Genomic DNA, 22959 nt, shown 5'->3' with positions numbered 1-22959 from the left:
ACCGTATGTTAAACATACTGTTAGACCAAATTGAAGATAATCTGAGGGTTTGCATGAGTTATGGTAACACCGCCAATAATTGGTTGACTAATGTAACATTTCACGCACAGTATGCATTTGTGTTTAGATTTGAAGTTCATCATACTTTGGGTTAATATGTAAAAGATTTTTGTTGACTACTTCATTAAACACAAATGCAATTTCAAGACTTAATTTTTAAATTATTCTTAAAATAATCTTTTCAAAAACAATACTAATTATGGGGCACTAGTAGCGACATTGTTAGCTGTAAATAGGACCCCAAAAGTTTGAACAAGAATGAAAACACACTAGAGTAATATATACGTATGTGTAGTACATGAAATATGAAGACACTCGTGTACTACTAGTAGTTGGAATAGTGAGCATGTATGAGAAAAACTAAAATTATAGCGAGCTACCGCGGTAAAAACTAATATTAGTGAGTCCTTATGCAAAGAACTTTAATATTCTTGAATCTGTTTCTGAGTTGTGAAGAACTAACATACAACTAACAGTAGGACAATTATTTAAGTAAAGTACTATAATACAATCGAGTCCTTATGCGAAGAAATATAATAAAATTTAGTCTAATGTAAAACAGTTAACTAAATCAAAATCTCGTATACACGACTCTTAATGTCTAACAAATTTTCGACTATGGGTAAACTATTAAGAAAAGAAAAAACAATTAAATGATATTAAATCAAATCTCATGAATAATATTAGCGATCAAAGAAAAAATATCACATTATGTCGACGGACAATTGCAAGATGCTATAAGATCGAATAAAAATGTATCGAAAATATAACACAAAAGAAATCGATGAAACAACTGCAATCCCAATTTAAGATGCAAACACATCAAAAGAAAAAAAAATCACACCATGTCGGCGGGCAACTGTCAAATTTTAAAACATTGTACGATCGAAACATATGACAAAAAAAAAACCCAACTGCAATCAACAAATAAGACGCAAAGAGTCACAAGAAATAACAAGATAACGCCATTGGCGACTTGTCAATACTGTATGATCGAACACAAACATAGCCAAAACATGACACCAAAGAAATAAGACGCAAACTAAATTACAAGAAATTACAAGATCAATATAAGATGTATAAAAAATAATTCCGATAGTACAAATGTTTGACACAAACAAGAGGAATACAACGATATAAATCTATGCTACTCCAAAAACCCAACTTGACAATGGTCAACCAATCCGGGTTACCGCATAACTAAGGTGTAACAAAATGTGTAACAAAACTTTTTAAATAATACAGAAATTATTACTGTCGGAGTAATTGTTATTGTTTAAGAAAAAAAAACATGTCAAACATGCAAATATTGTTTTTAAATAATAGTTTTAATCACTAAAAAGTCATGTGATGTTACATATAAAGGACGGGGTGTGTTCGATGCGTCAATCAATGAGGAAAACCCCGCCATATAACACCCAACTTTGAAATTGTGTACAAATGTCAAATTTAGGTGTGCCACTTTGGGAATGGTCTTAACCGATTGATAATTCATTTCTCAATATTTGTAATTTTTCCCAGATTTTTTCTATGTCGGGCAAAAAAAAGTAGCAGTTTATAAGGAGACCCCCTAATTGACGTAACAACTTGACTTATGGTCGTTTTAAAAACGATTGTTTGCAAGTTGCATTGTTTACAGTTGTACAATATGAAAATTTATTAACGTGAATGCAAATATTCATAATGTTTTTACGGAAAGTAACTTTTGTGTCATCTTGACAACCATACACAAAGTTCATTTCACTTTTCTACCTTCTAAACACAAGAGTTCGAATTCTTTTGTTCTATTTAAACCGCATACCGGACTGAAATAATGGACTGCACATTTAAAACACATGGACGATAACGGCACAAGCTGTTATTCTCGTGTGCATTGTGCATAAATAATGAATATGCACACACTATATCAAAGCACAACAATAATATTTCTTACTGTTTGTCTCAAAATCAACTCGAAAGAATCGATTAGCTTGTCGGATAATTGCGTAATGCACATGTAACATTATATAAATAACACATAGCTGAGAGGATGATAGAGCAGATTGTTACCCCGTTACAATGTCTTTTCGAGGGGTAACAATCTGCTCTATCACCCTCTCAGACATGTGTTATTTAATTTATTATACTGAATGTTCTGTCTTGAAATTTCAAATGCAAAGTAATAAACTATGTCGTCTTATACATAACAATCATCCGTATTTATTAAAGCGCACACTTGAGCAAGCGTCTCCGTGAAGGATAATAGAGTATTTGCCATGGGATAGAGTAAATTGTCTCCCTCGTATTAACCAATCAAAATCTGGCATTTTGACAAGAAGTATAATAAAAAATATTGTCCCTCATGAAATATTGTCCGTCAGACAAAATTTCATGTAAAATATTGTCCGCAGACACTTTTTCATACTGAAATACTGTCCATGACAATATTTCATTATGAAATTGTGTCCTTGTCCATGAAATGTTGTCACCCCCTTCTGCCCCAGGACAATATTTCACAGTAAAATTCTGTCCATGACCATGTTTCGTAATCTAATTATGCACAACTCTTTCAAGTTAGTCTCCATGGATTTCAAGTTTTTGTGTAACACTTTTTGTTTTCTGGTCAAAACATTTAGAATATATTTTATAAGTTTGTATAAAAAATGAAGTACCCTTTCTTCTAATAACTCTTTACTGATTTTCAGATATTCCCTCTGTTTACGTTTTTTGGCTAAGATACAATAAAATGCTCCACTGGGCACAGCTTGATACGACCGCAGAGGTCGAACCCTGAACAGTTGGGGCAAGTATGGACACAACAATCAAGATTGATACAGCTCTGAATTTGGATTGTGATTAAATATTTGACACAGCATAGGTTTCTGACACAAAATGAATGTGGTCTAAGAACTTAAAAGATTTTAATTTACCTATTATGGTCCAATATCCAAAATCTAAATACATACACGGTTAGATTCAGCATATCAAAGAACCCCAAGAATTCATTTTTTGTTAAAATCAAACTAAGTTTAATTTTGGACCCTTTGGACCTTAATATAGACCAATTTGAAAACGGGACCAAAAATTAAGAATCTAAATACACGGTTAGATTCAGCATATCAAAGAACCCCATTATTTCAATTTTTGATGAAATCAAACCATATCATTATTATTTGATTTTATATATAAATAAAAAATAACCAACTTAAAATGGAAATTTCTAAAGAAAAAAAAAGGAAAAAAAGGAAAAAAAAAATCCCCCCCAATTTTTTGAACCCCCTTATGATTCATCACCCCCAAACTCAATCCCAGCCTTCCCTTTGTGGTATGGTACCTTGCAGTACAATTTCAGAGAGATCCATACACTTGAACACAAGTTATTGTCTGGAAACTATAAAAATGCTTGTTTTTTGGCCCCTTTTTGGCCCCATATTCCTAAACGTTTAGGGCAATTACCCCCAAACTCAAACCCAGCTTTCCCTTTGTGATATGGAACCTTGTCGTACAATTTCATCAAGATCCATACACTTACACACAATTTATTGTCCCGAAACTAGAAAAATGCTTGTTTTTTGCCCCTTTTTGGCCCCTATTTCCTAAAATTTTGAGGCAATTACTCCCAAAATCAATTTCAGCCTTCCCTTTGTGGTATGGTACCTTGCAGTACAATTTCAGAGAGATCCATACACTTGAACACAAGTTATTGTCTGGAAACTAGAAAAATGCTTATTTTTTGCCCCTTTTTAGCTCACCTGGCCCAAAGGGCCAAGTGAGCTTTTCTCATCACTTGGCGTCCGTCGTCCGTCGTCGTCGTCCGTCGTCGTTAACTTTTACAAAAATCTTCTCCTCTGAAACTACTGGGCCAAATTTGACCAAACTTGGCCACAATCATCATTGGGGTATCTAGTTTAAAAAATGTGTCCGGTGACCCGGCCAACCAACCAAGATGGCCACCATGGCTAAAAATAGAACATAGGGGTAAAATGTAGATTTTGGCTTATATCTCTGAAACCAAAGCATTTAGAGCAAATCTGACATGGGGTAAAATTGTTTATCAGGTCAAGATCTATCAGATGAATCGGACAACCCGTTGTTGGGTTGCTCCCCCTGAATTGGTAATTTTAAGGAAATTTTGCCGTTTTTGGTTATTATCTTGAATATTATTATAGATAGAGATAAACTGTGAACAGCAATAATGTTCAGCAAAGTAAGATCTACAAATAAGTCAACTTGACCAAAATGGTCAGTTGACCCCTTAAGGAGTTATTGCCCTTTATAGTCAATTTTTAACCATTTTTCGTAAATTTTTGTAATCTTTTACAAAAATCTTCTCCTCTGAAACTACTTAGACAAATTTAACCAAACTTGTCCACAATCATCATTAGGGTATCTAGATTAAAAAATGTGTCCGATGACCCCGCCCGCGAACCAAGATAGCCGACATGGCTAAACTAGAGGCTCTAAAGAGCCTGTGTCGCTCACCTTGGTCTATGTGCATATTAAACAAAGGACACAGATGGATTCATGACAAAATTGTGTTTTGGTGATGGTGATGTGTTTGTAGATCTTACTTTACTGAACATTCTTGCTCCTTACTACTATCTCTATCTATAATGAACTTGGCCCGGTAATTACAGTGGAAAATACTTGTAAAAATTTACAAAAATTTACAAAATTTATGAAAATTGTAAAAAATTGACTATAAAGGGCAATAACTCCTTAAGGGGTCAACTGACCATTTTGGTCATGTTGACTTATTTGTAGATCTTACTTTGCTGAACATTATTGCTGTTTACAGTTTATCTCTATCTATAATAATATTCAAGATAATAACCAAAAACGGCAAAATTTCCTTAAAATTACCAATTCAGGGGCAGCAACCCAACAACGGGTTCCCTGATTGGTCTGAAAATTTCAGGGCAGATAGATCTTGACCTAATGAACAATTTTATCCTCATCAGATTTGCTCTAAATGCTTTGGTTTCAGAGATATGAGCCAAAAACTGCATTTTACCCTATGTACTATTTTTTAGCCATGTCGGCCATCTTGGTTCGCGAGCGGGGTCATCGGACACATTTTTTAAACTAGATACCCTAATGATGATTGTGGACAAGTTTGGTTAAATTTGTCTTAGTAGTTTCAGAGGAGAAGATTTTTGTAAAAGATTACAAAAATTTACGAAAAATGGTTAAAAATTGACTATAAAGGGCAATAACTCCTTAAGGGGTCAACTGACCATTTTGGTCATGTTGACTTATTTGTAGATCTTACTTTGCTGAACATTATTGCTGTTTACAGTTTATCTCTATCTATAATAATATTCAAGATAATAACCAAAAACGGCAAAATTTCCTTAAAATTACCAATTCAGGGGCAGCAACCCAACAACGGGTTGTCCGATTCATCTGAAAATTTCAAGGCAGATAGATCTTGACCTGATAAACAATTTTACCCCATGTCAGATTTGCTCTAAATGCTTTGGTTTCAGAGATATATGCCAAAATCTACATTTTACCCCTATGTTCTATTTTTAGCCATGGCGGCCATCTTGGTTGGTTGGCCGGGTCACCGGACACATTTTTTAAACTAGATACCCCAATGATGATTGTGGCCAAGTTTGGTCAAATTTGGCCCAGTAGTTTCAGAGGAGAAGATTTTTGTAAAAGTTTACGGACGACGGACGACGGACGACGGACGACGGACGACGGACGCAAAGTGATGAGAAAAGCTCACTTGACCTTTCAGGTCAGGTGAGCTAAAAAGAGTACATAGGGTAAAATGCAGTTTTTGGCTCATATCTCTGAAACCAAAGCATTTAGAGCAAATCTGATGGGATAAAATTGTTCATTAGGTCAAGATCTATCTGCCCTAAAATTTTCAGACCAATCAGGCAACCCGTTGTTGGGTTGCTGCCCCTGAATTGGTAATTTTAAGGAAATTTTGCCGTTTTTGGTTATTATCTTGAATATTATTATAGATAGAGATAAACTGTAAATAGCAATAATGTTCAGCAAAGTAAGATCTACAAATAAGTCAACTTGACCAAAATGGTCAGTTGACCCCTTAAGGAGTTATTGCCCTTTATAGTCAATTTTTAACCATTTTTTGTAAATTTTTGTAATCTTTTACAAAAATCTTCTCCTCTGAAACTACTTAGACAAATTTAACCAAACTTGTCCACAATCATCATTAGGGTATCTAGTTTAAAAAATGTGTCCGATGACCCCGCCCGCGAACCAAGATGGCCGACATGGCTAAAAAAGAGTACATAGGGTAAAATGCAGTTTTTGGCTTATATCTCTGAAACCAAAGCATTTAGAGCAAATCTGATGGGATAAAATTGTTCATTAGGTCAAGATCTATCTGCCCTGAAATTTTCAGACCAATCAGGCAACACGTTGTATGGTTGCTGTCCCTGAATTGGTAATTTTAAGAACATTTTGCAACTTTTGGTTATTATCTTGAATATTATTATAGATAGAGATAAACTGTAAACAGCAATAATGTACAGCAAAGTTAGATCTACAAATAGGTCAACATGACCAAAATTGTCAATTGACCCCTTAAGGAGTTATTGCCCTTGATAGTCAATTTTTTACAATTTTCATAAATTTTGTAAATTTTTGTAAATTTTTACAAAATATTTTCCACTGTAACTACTGGGCCAAGTTCATTATAGATAGAGATAATAGTAAGGAGCAAGAATGTTCAGTAAAGTAAGATCTACAAACACATCACCACCACCAAAACACAATTTTGTCATGAATCCATCTGTGTCCTTTGTTTAATATGCACATAGACCAAGGTGAGCGACACAGGCTCTTTATAGCCTCTAGTTGTGCCCCTTATTCCTAAACGTTTAGGGCAATTACCCCCAAACTCAATTCCAGCTTTCCCTTTGTGATATGGAACCTTGTAGTACAATTTCAGAAAGATCCATACACTTACACACAAGTTATTGTCATGAAACTTGGAAAAAGCTTGTTTTTGGCCCCTTTTTTGGCCCCTTATTCCTAAAATTTTGAGGCAATTACCCCCAAAATCAATCCCAGCATTCCCTTTGTGATATGGAACCTTGTGGTACAATGTCAGAGAGATCCATACACTAACACACAAGTTATTGTCTGGAAGTTACAAAAATGCTTATTTTTGGCCCCTAATTCCATAACCCCCAAAATCAATCCCAAGCTTCCTTTTGTGGTATTGAACCTTATGGTAAAATTTCATAGAGATCCATACTGATCATTTTTGCTAATTTTAGTTTCTATCTATCTATTCTAGTTTTTCAGATATAAGCAAAAACTCTAAAAATTGAAGAAGAAAAATTGTCATTAAAGGGCATAAACTAGAATAAGATAAGAATTTCACCATGTTGACTTATTTGAAGTTCTTGTCTTGCTGATCAGTTGTGGTATATACAGTTTCTCTATCTATTATAGTTTTTCAGATATTAGCCAAAAATGAAAAAAAATCAGTAAAATTCGTCTTTTAAGGACAATAACTCCTATAAGATGTCGGCTGACAGTTTTGAAGTAAATACACAATGGGTAGATCTCATCATTTTGAACATTTTTGTCTTTTTTTCAGATTTTCTCTATTTATAGCAGTTTTCAAGATAATAGACCAAACTTGTATTTTACCCCTATGTTCTATTTTTAGTCATGTCGGTTGGCAAGCGGGGTCATCGGACACGTTTTTTTTTTAAACTAGATACCCTAATGATGATTGTGGACAAGTTTGATTAAATGGCCTACTAGTTTCAGAGGAGAAGATTTTTGTAAAAGTTATCGACGACGGACGACGGACGCCAAGTGATTAGAAAAGCTCACTTGACCTTTTATGCCAGGTGAAATAAAAGAGTAGTAACTCAACATTTTAAAAGGATCTTCCTAAAATTAGTATTCAAACATTAGTACTACATTTTTTAGGGGTAGAACACACAACCAAAGTATATAACCTGTCTATCTTCCGGCTGAGGCCGATGCCTTAGGAAAGTATGCACTCTATTGCAAAGTTCCAACTGAAGGGGCCCAAAATTCAAAATTTAAACACACAGTTAGATTATGCATTTTAAAGAACCCCAAGAATTCAAGACTGTGAATTAAACCCCATTGAAATTGTTCAAGAAATAAGCAATTTATACAAAGTATTAGAAAAGTATTTTGTTTTTTGGACCCGAATTTCAAACCTTTAGGGCCATAACCCCCAAATTCAATCCAAACCTTCCTTTTTTGGTATAAAACCTTGTGGTACAACATAGAGATCCATAGACTAATACTCAAGTTATTGTCCGGAAACTAGAAAATCCTAGTTTTTTGCCCTTTTTGATCCCTAATTCCTAATCTATTTGGGCCATAACCCACAAAATCAAATCAAAACTTTCCTTTATAGGTATAGAACATTGTGGTACATTTTAATAGAGATCCATAAACTTATACTCAAGTTATTGTCTGGAAACCAAATTTCTTCGGAAGACGACGTCGACGCCGACGCCGATGACGACATCGCCATACCATTATACGGCCGCCAATTTTAGCGGTCGTATAAAAATTTTGCTGAAATTGGTCAAGTGGTTTTAAGAGAGGAAGATTTTTTGAAAGAAATAAATGGGGAATGTGTCCAAAGGGACACAGATGATGCCCCCGCTTGCATATAACGTTATAAAGGGCCATAACTCAAGAACTGTAAAAGTGACATTACCCAAATTTGAACTTGATCTGAGTTTTGTGGTAATAAGCATTGTTTACAAGTTTCATAACATTTAGTTGACATAAACTTAAATTAGAGAACAGAAACGAAAAATTCAGCATTTTTTCCATTTATAAAGGGGCATAACTATAGAACAGTAGAAGTGACGCCACCAAAATTCAATCTTTATCTGTATTTTGTGGTAATTAGCATTGTGCATAAGTTTCATAACATTTGGTTGAGGCAAACTAAAGATAGATAACAGAAACAAATATTTCAGCCATTTTGAAATTTGTAAAGGGGCATACCTCTAGAACAGTAAAAGTGACGCCAACAAAATTCAAACTTGATCTGTGTATTGTGGTAATTAGCACTGTGCATAAGTTTCATAACATTTGGTTGAGGCAAACTCGAGTTAGAGAACGGAAACATATTTGTAAAGGGGCATAACTCTAGAACGGTAAATGTGGTCCGAGTACACAGTTATTTCGTAGTGCATTTCTTTTAGACAATAAATGAAAATTAAAAAAATCCCACCTGCGCTTTCTCAATTATATTTTTACAGTGTGTTGTACTACTTTTGGGACAAATTATATCAAAATTATAGAAAACTTCATCGGCTCTAACTCAAAATATGGACAATTTCATGTTAAGGGGGTCTTCAAATCTTCTGACAGCTTCCGAAGTGCTAATTTTAACATTTTTCAGCTGGACCAAATCACTACTTTACTTTAAAATTCATGACCCAAATTTTTTTACAGTGTCATTTCACCCCCCTACTTACTATTTGAGTCATAAAACATGGAGAAATAAATTTGGAAGGGGTATAAAAAAAATCGACAAGTAACACACTGTCCACACTATGGACTATATTCGTGGACAACGAAAATCAAAGGACGATAACTGTGTACCCGGACCTAGTAGGGTAGAAAAAGTTAACCAATCTTAATGAAACTTGGTATGACCAAAGCTTATTAAATTATAACACTGCTTACAAAGTTTCATGGCAATAGGATTTATATTATAGACAATATGGCTAATTCTATATTCAACTTTGTGTATTAAATTTAGACGTTAAAATTGAAAATTTTCAACTATCAAAATTTGGGGCTTAAAAAATTAAAATATTGCAAAAAAATACTTTTGAAATGCCTTAATATATAATATATTATGTATTAAAAGCAATAGAGTACTCATTTAATTTATCAGACTAATCATAATTATTAAAAAGTCAAATTTATATGAGCCTGTGACTAAAAATGGAGGTTTTCCAATGAAGGGGGGCCTTACATGAAGATGTAATATTTTCCAGCAATTTTAAATTTGTTAAGCTTTTTGGTTATAAATAATCCTTACATATGTATTTAATGTACTTTAAATGGAAAGAAAACTTACAAATAACATATCACATTAGTTTAAAAGGGTCTTAGGCCAAGTAAGACTGAAAATAATTTAGGGTCAATTTAGGCCGTATCACATATTTACATTTAAAAATGCATATTGAAGCTATAGGAAATAAAATTTTGTGTCTTTTCTATCATTTCTATACTCAGGTGACATGATACAATAAATCTGAGCACAAAAAGACTCTTGCATTCAACTTTTTTTGCAGACAGTATGGTCTGATACAAAGATTTTTCACTTTTTAGTGACAAACATGCATGCAATTTTAGTCTCAACAGGCTTATATTTGAACCACTTGCTATCCTACAGAAGAAAAGAAAGATATTATGTGACATAAAACAGGTACAAAAGACATTGTTAAGTGCTTTTTATACAAATTTAGTTAGGTCTTTATAATGGACTTCAACTTTTATGTTCCAAGCTCCTCACATTTAACTTGATCCAAACAGGGCGTTAGACGAGGATCCTATATATACAACACATTTTGCACATATTGTCCGAGATAATCTTCTTTTCTGTAGATTCAGAGTTCACAAATGAGTAATACAACTGGATTGAAGCAATAGAAACACAAATATTGACACATAAAAACCTGTCAGATAGAAAGTCAGAATGCCACTTATGCATCAAAATTGAAAAAGCTATGAAATGCTTATTTTGACCATAAAATGCCAAAATTGGTCATTTTTGCAGAAATTCTATCAAATAAAAGTTTAAATCCTTTAGTTTTATGCTATTTGATAAATTGACACCATCAAATCATTCAGGGAAGTTGCCAAAGTACAGATTCTATATTTCCTGATTTCACCTAGTAGGGTAGAAAAAGTTGACCAATCTTAATGAAACTTGGTATGCCCAACGCTTATTAAATTATAAGACTGCTTACAAAGTTTCATGGCAATAGGATTTATATTATAGACAATATGACTAATTCTATATTCAACTTTGCGTATTAAATTTAGACGTTAAAATTGAAAATTTTCAACTATCAACATTTGGGGCTTAAAAAATTAAAATATTGCAAAAAAATACTTTTGAAATGCCTTAATATATAATATATTATGTATTAAAAGCAATAGAGTACTCATTTGATTTATCAGACTAATCATAATTATTAAAAAGTCAAATTTATATGAGCCTGTGGCTAAAAATGGAGGTTTTCCAATGAAGGGGGGCCTTACATGAAGATGTAATATTTTCCAGCAATTTTAAATTTGTAAAGCTTTTTGGTTATAAATAATCCTTACATATGTATTTAATGTACTTTAAATGGAAAGAAAACTTACAAATAACATATCACATTAGTTTAAAAGGGTCTTAGGCCAAGTAAGACTGAAAATAATTTAGGGTCAATTTAGGCCGTATCACATATTTACATTTAAAAATGCATATTGAAGCTATAGGAAATAAAATTTTGTGTCTTTTCTATCATTTCTATATTCAGGTGACATGATACAATAAATCTGAGCACAAAAAGACTCTTGCATTCAACTTTTTTTGCAGACAGTATGGTCTGATACAAAGATTTTTCACTTTTTAGTGAAAAACATGCATGCAATTTTAGTCTCAACAGGCTTATATTTGAACCAATTGCTATCCTACAGAAGAAAAGAAAGATATTATGTGACATAAAACAGGTACAAAAGACATTGTTAAGTGCTTTTTATACAAATTTAGTTAGGTCTTTATAATGGACTTCAACTTTTATGTTCCAAGCTCCTCACATTTAACTTGATCCAAACAGGGCGTTAGACGAGGATCCTATATATACAACACATTTTGCACATATTGTCCGAGATAATCTTCTTTTCTGTAGATTCAGAGTTCACAAATGAGTAATACAACTGGATTGAAGCATAGAAACACAAATATTGACACATAAAAACCTGTCAGATAGAAAGTCAGAATGCCACTTATGCATCAAAATTGAAAAAGCTATGAAATGCTTATTTTGACCATAAAATGCCAAAATTGGTCATTTTTGCAGAAATTCTATCAAATAAAAGTTTAAATCCTTTAGTTTTATGCTATTTGATAAATTGACACCATCAAATCATTCAGGGAAGTTGCCAAAGTACAGATTCTATATTTCCTGATTTCACCTAGTAGGGTAGAAAAAGTTGACCAATCTTAATGAAACTTGGTATGACCAAAGCTTATTAAATTATAAGACTGCTTACAAAGTTTCATGGCAATAGGATTTATATTATAGACAATATGACTAATTCTATATTCAACTTTGCGTATTAAATTTAGACGTTAAAATTGAAAATTTTCAACTATCAACATTTGGGGCTTAAAAAATTAAAATATTGCAAAAAAATACTTTTGAAATGCCTTAATATATAATATATTATGTATTAAAAGCAATAGAGTACTCATTTGATTTATCAGACTAATCATAATTATTAAAAAGTCAAATTTATATGAGCCTGTGGCTAAAAATGGAGGTTTTCCAATGAAGGGGGGCCTTACATGAAGATGTAATATTTTCCAGCAATTTTAAATTTGTAAAGCTTTTTGGTTATAAATAATCCTTACATATGTATTTAATGTACTTTAAATGGAAAGAAAACTTACAAATAACATATCACATTAGTTTAAAAGGGTCTTAGGCCAAGTAAGACTGAAAATAATTTAGGGTCAATTAAGGCCGTATCACATATTTACATTTAAAAATGCATATTGAAGCTATAGGAAATAAAATTTTGTGTCTTTTCTATCATTTCTATACTCAGGTGACATGATACAATAAATCTGAGCACAAAAAGACTCTTGCATTCAACTTTTTTTGCAGACAGTATGGTCTGATACAAAGATTTTTCACTTTTTAGTGAAAAACATGCATGCAATTTTAGTCTCAACAGGCTTATATTTGAACCACTTGCTATCCTACAGAAGAAAAGAAAGATATTATGTGACATAAAACAGGTACAAAAGACATTGTTAAGTGCTTTTTATACAAATTTAGTTAGGTCTTTATAATGGACTTCAACTTTTTTGTTCCAAGCTCCTCACATTTAACTTGATCCAAACAGGGCGTTAGACGAGGATCATATATACAACACATTTTGCACATATTGTCCGAGATAATTTTCTTTTCTGTAGATTCAGAGTTCACAAATGAGTAATACAACTGGATTGAAGCATAGAAACACAAATATTGACACATAAAAACCTGTCAGATAGAAAGTCAGAATGCCACTTATGCATCAAAATTGAAAAAGCTATGAAATGCTTATTTTTACCATAAAATGCCAAAATTGGTCATTTTTGCAGAAATTCTATCAAATAAAAGTTTAAATCCTTTAGTTTTATGCTATTTGATAAATTGACACCATCAAATCATTCAGGGAAGTTGCCAAAGTACAGATTCTATATTTCCTGATTTCACCTAGTAGGGTAGAAAAAGTTGACCAATCTTAATGAAACTTGGTATGCCCAACGCTTATTAAATTATAAGACTGCTTACAAAGTTTCATGGCAATAGGATTTATATTATAGACAATATGACTAATTCTATATTCAACTTTGCGTATTAAATTTAGACGTTAAAATTGAAAATTTTCAACTATCAACATTTGGGGCTTAAAAAATTAAAATATTGCAAAAAAATACTTTTGAAATGCCTTAATATATAATATATTATGTATTAAAAGCAATAGAGTACTCATTTGATTTATCAGACTAATCATAATTATTAAAAATTCAAATTTATATGAGCCTGTGGCTAAAAATGGAGGTTTTCCAATGAAGGGGGGCCTTACATGAAGATGTAATATTTTCCAGCAATTTTAAATTTGTAAAGCCTTTTGGTTATAAATAATCCTTACATATGTATTTAATGTACTTTAAATGGAAAGAAAACTTACAAATAACATATCACATTAGTTTAAAAGGGTCTTAGGCCAAGTAAGACTGAAAATAATTTAGGGTCAATTTAGGCCGTATCACATATTTACATTTAAAAATGCATATTGAAGCTATAGGAAATAAAATTTTGTGTCTTTTCTATCATTTCTATACTCAGGTGACATGATACAATAAATCTGAGCACAAAAAGACTCTTGCATTTAACTTTTTTTGCAGACAGTATGGTCTGATACAAAGATTTATCACTTTTTAGTGAAAAACATGCATGCAATTTTAGTCTCAACAGGCTTATATTTGAACCACTTGCTATCCTACAGAAGAAAAGAAAGATATTATGTGACATAAAACAGGTACAAAAGACATTGTTAAGTGCTTTTTATACAAATTTAGTTAGGTCTTTATAATGGACTTCAACTTTTATGTTCCAAGCTCCTCACATTTAACTTGATCCAAACAGGGCGTTAGACGAGGATCCTATATATACAACACATTTTGCACATATTGTCCGAGATAATCTTCTTTTCTGTAGATTCAGAGTTCACAAATGAGTAATACAACTGGATTGAAGCATAGAAACACAAATATTGACACATAAAAACCTGTCAGATAGAAAGTCAGAATGCCACTTATGCATCAAAATTGAAAAAGCTATGAAATGCTTATTTTGACCATAAAATGCCAAAATTGGTCATTTTTGCAGAAATTCTATCAAATAAAAGTTTAAATCCTTTAGTTTTATGCTATTTGATAAATTGACACCATCAAATCATTCAGGGAAGTTGCCAAAGTACAGATTCTATATTTCCTGATTTCACCTAGTAGGGTAGAAAAAGTTGACCAATCTTAATAAAACTTGGTATGCCCAACGCTTATTAAATTATAAGACTGCTTACAAAGTTTCATGGCAATAGGATTTATATTATAGGCAATATGACTAATTCTATATTCAACTTTGCGTATTAAATTTAGACGTTAAAATTGAAAATTTTCAACTATCAACATTTGGGGCTTAAAAAATTAAAATATTGCAAAAAAATACTTTTGAAATGCCTTAATATATAATATATTATGTATTAAAAGCAATAGAGTACTCATTTGATTTATCAGACTAATCATAATTATTAAAAATTCAAATTTATATGAGCCTGTGGCTAAAAATGGAGGTTTTCCAATGAAGGGGGGCCTTACATGAAGATGTAATATTTTCCAGCAATTTTAAATTTGTAAAGCTTTTTGGTTATAAATAATCCTTACATATGTATTTAATGTACTTTAAATGGAAAGAAAACTTACAAATAACATATCACATTAGTTTAAAAGGGTCTTAGGCCAAGTAAGACTGAAAATAATTTAGGGTCAATTTAGGCCGTATCACATATTTACATTTAAAAATGCATATTGAAGCTATAGGAAATAAAATTTTGTGTCTTTTCTATCATTTCTATACTCAGGTGACATGATACAATAAATCTGAGCACAAAAAGACTCTTGCATTTAACTTTTTTTGCAGACAGTATGGTCTGATACAAAGATTTATCACTTTTTAGTGAAAAACATGCATGCAATTTTAGTCTCAACAGGCTTATATTTGAACCACTTGCTATCCTACAGAAGAAAAGAAAGATATTATGTGACATAAAACAGGTACAAAAGACATTGTTAAGTGCTTTTTATACAAATTTAGTTAGGTCTTTATAATGGACTTCAACTTTTATGTTCCAAGCTCCTCACATTTAACTTGATCCAAACAGGGCGTTAGACGAGGATCCTATATATACAACACATTTTGCACATATTGTCCGAGATAATCTTCTTTTCTGTAGATTCAGAGTTCACAAATGAGTAATACAACTGGATTGAAGCATAGAAACACAAATATTGACACATAAAAACCTGTCAGATAGAAAGTCAGAATGCCACTTATGCATCAAAATTGAAAAAGCTATGAAATGCTTATTTTGACCATAAAATGCCAAAATTGGTCATTTTTGCAGAAATTCTATCAAATAAAAGTTTAAATCCTTTAGTTTTATGCTATTTGATAAATTGACACCATCAAATCATTCAGGGAAGTTGCCAAAGTACAGATTCTATATTTCCTGATTTCACCTAGTAGGGTAGAAAAAGTTGACCAATCTTAATGAAACTTGGTATGCCCAACGCTTATTAAATTATAAGACTGCTTACAAAGTTTCATGGCAATAGGATTTATATTATAGACAATATGACTAATTCTATATTCAACTTTGCGTATTAAATTTAGACGTTAAAATTGAAAATTTTCAACTATCAACATTTGGGGCTTAAAAAATTAAAATATTGCAAAAAAATACTTTTGAAATGCCTTAATATATAATATATTATGTATTAAAAGCAATAGAGTACTCATTTGATTTATCAGACTAATCATAATTATTAAAAAGTCAAATTTATATGAGCCTGTGGCTAAAAATGGAGGTTTTCCAATGAAGGGGGGCCTTACATGAAGATGTAATATTTTCCAGCAATTTTAAATTTGTAAAGCTTTTTGGTTATAAATAATCCTTACATATGTATTTAATGTACTTTAAATGGAAAGAAAACTTACAAATAACATATCACATTAGTTTAAAAGGGTCTTAGGCCAAGTAAGACTGAAAATAATTTAGGGTCAATTTAGGCCGTATCACATATTTACATTTAAAAATGCATATTGAAGCTATAGGAAATAAAATTTTGTGTCTTTTCTATCATTTCTATATTCAGGTGACATGATACAATAAATCTGAGCACAAAAAGACTCTTGCATTCAACTTTTTTTGCAGACAGTATGGTCTGATACAAAGATTTTTCACTTTTTAGTGAAAAACATGCATGCAATTTTAGTCTCAACAGGCTTATATTTGAACCACTTGCTATCCTACAGAAGAAAAGAAAGATATTATGTGACATAAAACAGGTACAAAAGACATTGTTAAGTGCTTTTTATACAAATTAAGTTAGGTCTTTATAATGGACTTCAACTTTTATGTTCCAAGCTCCTCACATTTAACTTGATCCAAACAGGGCGTTAGAGGAGGATCATATATACAACACATTTTGCACATATTGTCCGAGATAATCTTCTTTTCTGTAGATTCAGAGTTCACAAATGAGTAATACAACTGGATTGAAGCATAGAAACACAAATATTGACACATAAAAACCTGTCAGATAGAAAGTCAGAATGCCACTTATGCATCAAAATTGAAAAAGCTATGAAATGCTTATTTTTACCATAAAATGCCAAAATTGGTCATTTTTGCAGAAATTCTACCAAATAAAAGTTTAAATCCTTTAGTTTTATGCTATTTGATAAATTGACACCATCAAATCATTCAGGGAAGTTGCCAAAGTACAGATTCTATATTTCCTGATTTCACCTAGTAGGGTAGAAAAAGTTGACCAATCTTAATGAAACTTGGTATGACCAAAGCTTATTAAATTATAAGACTGCTTACAAAGTTTCATGGCAATAGGATTTATATTATAGACAATATGACTAATTCTATATTCAACTTTGCGTATTAAATTTAGACGTTAAAATTGAAAATTTTCAACTATCAACATTTGGGGCTTAAAAAATTAAAATATTGCAAAAAAATACTTTTGAAATGCCTTAATATATAATATATTATGTATTAAAAGCAATAGAGTACTCATTTGATTTATCAGACTAATCATAATTATTAAAAAGTCAAATTTATATGAGCCTGTGGCTAAAAATGGAGGTTTTCCAATGAAGGGGGGCCTTACATGAAGATGTAATATTTTCCAGCAATTTTAAATTTGTAAAGCTTTTTGGTTATAAATAATCCTTACATATGTATTTAATGTACTTTAAATGGAAAGAAAACTTACAAATAACATATCACATTAGTTTAAAAGGGTCTTAGGCCAAGTAAGACTGAAAATAATTTAGGGTCAATTTAGGCCGTATCACATATTTACATTTAAAAATGCATATTGAAGCTATAGGAAATAAAATTTTGTGTCTTTTCTATCATTTCTATATTCAGGTGACATGATACAATAAATCTGAGCACAAAAAGACTCTTGCATTCAACTTTTTTTGCAGACAGTATGGTCTGATACAAAGATTTTTCACTTTTTAGTGAAAAACATGCATGCAATTTTAGTCTCAACAGGCTTATATTTGAACCACTTGCTATCCTACAGAAGAAAAGAAAGATATTATGTGACATAAAACAGGTACAAAAGTTATTGTTAAGTGCTTTTTATACAAATTTAGTTAGGTCTTTATAATGGACTTCAACTTTTATGTTCCAAGCTCCTCACATTTAACTTGATCCAAACAGGGCGTTAGAGGAGGATCATATATACAACACATTTTGCACATATTGTCCGAGATAATCTTCTTTTCTGTAGATTCAGAGTTCACAAATGAGTAATACAACTGGATTGAAGCATAGAAACACAAATATTGACACATAAAAACCTGTCAGATAGAAAGTCAGAATGCCACTTATGCATCAAAATTGAAAAAGCTATGAAATGCTTATTTTGACCATAAAATGCCAAAATTGGTCATTTTTGCAGAAATTCTATCAAATAAAAGTTTAAATCCTTTAGTTTTATGCTATTTGATAAATTGACACCATCAAATCATTCAGGGAAGTTGCCAAAGTACAGATTCTATATTTCCTGATTTCACCTAGTAGGGTAGAAAAAGTTGACCAATCTTAATGAAACTTGGTATGACCAAAGCTTATTAAATTATAAGACTGCTTACAAAGTTTCATGGCAATAGGATTTATATTATAGACAATATGACTAATTCTATATTCAACTTTGCGTATTAAATTTAGACGTTAAAATTGAAAATTTTCAACTATCAACATTTGGGGCTTAAAAAATTAAAATATTGCAAAAAAATACTTTTGAAATGCCTTAATATATAATATATTATGTATTAAAAGCAATAGAGTACTCATTTGATTTATCAGACTAATCATAATTATTAAAAAGTCAAATTTATATGAGCCTGTGGCTAAAAATGGAGGTTTTCCAATGAAGGGGGGCCTTACATGAAGATGTAATATTTTCCAGCAATTTTAAATTTGTAAAGCTTTTTGGTTATAAATAATCCTTACATATGTATTTAATGTACTTTAAATGGAAAGAAAACTTACAAATAACATATCACATTAGTTTAAAAGGGTCTTAGGCCAAGTAAGACTGAAAATAATTTAGGGTCAATTAAGGCCGTATCACATATTTACAGTTAAAAATGCATATTGAAGCTATAGGAAATAAAATTTTGTGTCTTTTCTATCATTTCTATACTCAGGTGACATGATACAATAAATCTGAGCACAAAAAGACTCTTGTATCCAACTTTTTTTGCAGACAGTATGGTCTGATACAAAGATTTTTCACTTTTTAGTGAAAAACATGCATGCAATTTTAGTCTCAACAGGCTTATATTTGAACCACTTGCTATCCTACAGAAGAAAAGAAAGATATTATGTGACATAAAACAGGTACAAAAGACATTGTTAAGTGCTTTTTATACAAATTTAGTTAGGTCTTTATAATGGACTTCAACTTTTATGTTCCAAGCTCCTCACATTTAACTTGATCCAAACAGGGCGTTAGACGAGGATCATATATACAACACATTTTGCACATATTGTGCGAGATAATCTTCTTTTCTGTAGATTCAGAGTTCACAAATGAGTAATACAACTGGATTGAAGCATAGAAACACAAATATTGACACATAAAAACCTGTCAGATAGAAAGTCAGAATGCAACTTATGCATCAAAATTGAAAAAGCTATGAAATGCTTATTTTGACCATAAAATGCCAAAATTGGTCATTTTTGCAGAAATTATATCAAATAAAAGTTTAAATCCTTTAGTTTTATGCTATTTGATAAATTGACACCATCAAATCATTCAGGGAAGTTGCCAAAGTACAGATTCTATATTTCCTGATTTCACCTCTTAGGTCCGAGTACACAGTTATTTCGTAGTGCATTTCTTTTAGACAATAAATAAAAATTAAAAACATCCCACCTGCGCTTTCTCAATTATATTTTTACAGTGTGTTGTACTACTTTTGGGACAAATTATATCAAAATTATAGAAAACTTCATCGGCTCTAACTCAAAATATGGACAATTTCATGTTAAGGGGGTCTTCAAATCTTCTGACAGCTTCCGAAGTGCTAATTTTTAACATTTTTCAGCTGCACCAAATCACTACTTTACTTTAAAATTCATGACCCAAATTTTTTTACAGTGTCATTTCACCCCCCTACTTATTATTTGAGTCATAAAACATGGAGAAATAAATTTGGAAGGGGTATAAAAAAAATAGACAAGTAACACACTGTCCACACTAGGGACTTTATTCGTGGAAAACGAAAATCAAAGGACGATAACTGTGTACCCGGACCTAGTAGGGTAGAAAAAGTTGACCATTCTTAATGAAACTTGGTATGACCAAAGCTTATTAAATTATAAGACTGCTTACAAAGTTTTATGGCAATAGGATTTATATTATAGACAATATGACTAATTCTATATTCAACTGTGCGTATTAAATTTAGACGTTAAAATTGAAAATTTTCAACTATCAACATTTGGGGCTTAAAAAATTAAAATATTGCAAAAAAATACTTTTGAAATGCCTTAATATATAATATATTATGTATTAAAAGCAATAGAGTACTCATTTGATTTATCAGACTAATCATAATTATTAAAAAGTCAAATTTATATGAGCCTGTGGCTAAAAATGGAGGTTTTCCAATGAAGGGGGGCCTTACATGAAGATGTAATATTTTCCAGCAATTTTAAATTTGTAAAGCTTTTTGGTTATAAATAATCCTTACATATGTATTTAATGTACTTTAAATGGAAAGAAAACTTACAAATAACATATCACATTAGTTTAAAAGGGTCTTAGGCCAAGTAAGTCTGAAAATAATTTAGGGTCAATTTAGGCCGTATCACATATTTACATTTAAAAATGCATATTGAAGCTATAGGAAATAAAATTTTGTGTCTTTTCTATCATTTCTATACTCAGGTGACATGATACAATAAATCTGAGCACAAAAAGACTCTTGCATTCAACTTTTTTTGCAGACAGTATGGTCTGATACAAAGATTTTTCACTTTTTAGTGAAAAACGTGCATGCAATTTTAGTCTCAACAAGCTTATATTTGAACCACTTGCTATCCTACAGAAGAAAAGAAAGATATTATGTGACATAAAACAGGTACAAAAGACATTGTTAAGTGCTTTTTATACAAATTTAGTTAGGTCTTTATAATGGACTTCAACTTTTTTGTTCCAAGCTCCTCACATTTAACTTGATCCAAACAGGGCGTTAGACGAGGATCATATATACAACACATTTTGCACATATTGTCCGAGATAATCTTCTTTTCTGTAGATTCAGAGTTCACAAATGAGTAATACAACTGGATTGAAGCATAGAAACACAAATATTGACACATAAAAACCTGTCAGATAGAAAGTCAGAATGCCACCTATGCATCAAAATTGAAAAAGCTATGAAATGCTTATTTTGACCATAAAATGCCAAAATTGGTCATTTTTGCAGAAATTCTATCAAATAAAAGTTTAAATCCTTTAGTTTTATGCTATTTGATAAATTGACACCATCAAATCATTCAGGGGAGTTGCCAAAGTACAGATTCTATATTTCCTGATTTCACCTCTTAGGGTAGAAAAATTTGACCAATCTTAATGAAACTTGGTATGACCAAAGCTTATTAAATTATAAGACTGCTTACAAAGTTTCATGGCAATAGGATTTATATTATAGACAATATGACTAATTCTATATTCAACTTTGCATATTAAATTTAGACGTTAAAATTGAAAATTTTCAACTATCAACATTTGGGGCTAAAAAAATTAAAATATTGCAAAAAAATACTTTTGAAATGCCTTAATATATAATATATTATGTATTAAAAGCAATAGAGTACTCATTTGATTTATCAGACTAATCATAATTATTAAAAAGTCAAATTTATATGAGCCTGTGGCTAAAAATGGAGGTTTTCCAATGAAAGGGGGCCTTACATGAAGATGTAATATTTTCCAGCAATTTTAAATTTGTTAAGCTTTTTGGTTATAAATAATCCTTACATATGTATTTAATGTACTTTAAATGGAAAGAAAACTTACAAATAACATATCACATTAGTTTAAAAGGGTCTTAGGCCAAGTAAGACTGAAAATAATTTAGGGTCAATTTAGGCCGTATCACATATTTACATTTAAAAATGCATATTGAAGCTATAGGAAATAAAATTTTGTGTCTTTTCTATCATTTCTATACTCAGGTGACATGATACAATAAATCTGAGCACAAAAAGACTCTTGCATTCAACTTTTTTTGCAGACAGTATGGTCTGATACAAAGATTTTTCACTTTTTAGTGAAAAACGTGCATGCAATTTTAGTCTCAACAGGCTTATATTTGAACCACTTGCTATCCTACAGAAGAAAAGAAAGATATTATGTGACATAAAACAGGTACAAAAGACATTGTTAAGTGCTTTTTATACAAATTTAGTTAGGTCTTTATAATGGACTTCAACTTTTTTGTTCCAAGCTCCTCACATTTAACTTGATCCAAACAGGGCGTTAGACGAGGATCATATATACAACACATTTTGCACATATTGTCCGAGATAATCTTCTTTTCTGTAGATTCAGAGTTCACAAATGAGTAATACAACTGGATTGAAGCATAGAAACACAAATATTGACACATAAAAACCTGTCAGATAGAAAGTCAGAATGCCACTTATGCATCAAAATTGAAAAAGCTATGAAATGCTTATTTTGACCATAAAATGCCAAAATTGGTCATTTTTGCAGAAATTCTATCAAATAAAAGTTTAAATCCTTTAGTTTTATGCTAT

General features: G+C 31.3%; 2 long non-coding RNA genes across 5 annotated transcripts in view; both read left to right on the top strand.

The window, feature by feature from the left end:
- LOC127699036 (uncharacterized) overlaps positions 1–22959 on the top strand; it is a 316114-nt gene that overhangs the window by 167364 nt on the left and 125791 nt on the right. The window lies entirely within an intron of this gene.
- LOC127699050 (uncharacterized) lies at positions 9984–21542 on the top strand. Of its 3 annotated transcripts, none has more exons than XR_007981049.1 (3): positions 9984–10281; positions 16751–16943; positions 21276–21542. It is a non-coding gene; the product is annotated as an uncharacterized LOC127699050 (long non-coding RNA). The 3 variants fall into 3 exon arrangements; XR_007981048.1 differs by lacking the exon at positions 9984–10281 and adding an exon at positions 13574–14162; XR_007981050.1 differs by lacking the exon at positions 9984–10281 and adding an exon at positions 15015–15456.

This window comes from Mytilus californianus, unplaced genomic scaffold (genome assembly GCF_021869535.1).
Source record: "Mytilus californianus isolate M0D057914Y unplaced genomic scaffold, xbMytCali1.0.p SCAF_4, whole genome shotgun sequence".
Taxonomy (NCBI): domain Eukaryota; kingdom Metazoa; phylum Mollusca; class Bivalvia; order Mytilida; family Mytilidae; genus Mytilus; species Mytilus californianus.
This window is presented reverse-complemented; position numbering and strand designations above follow the sequence as displayed.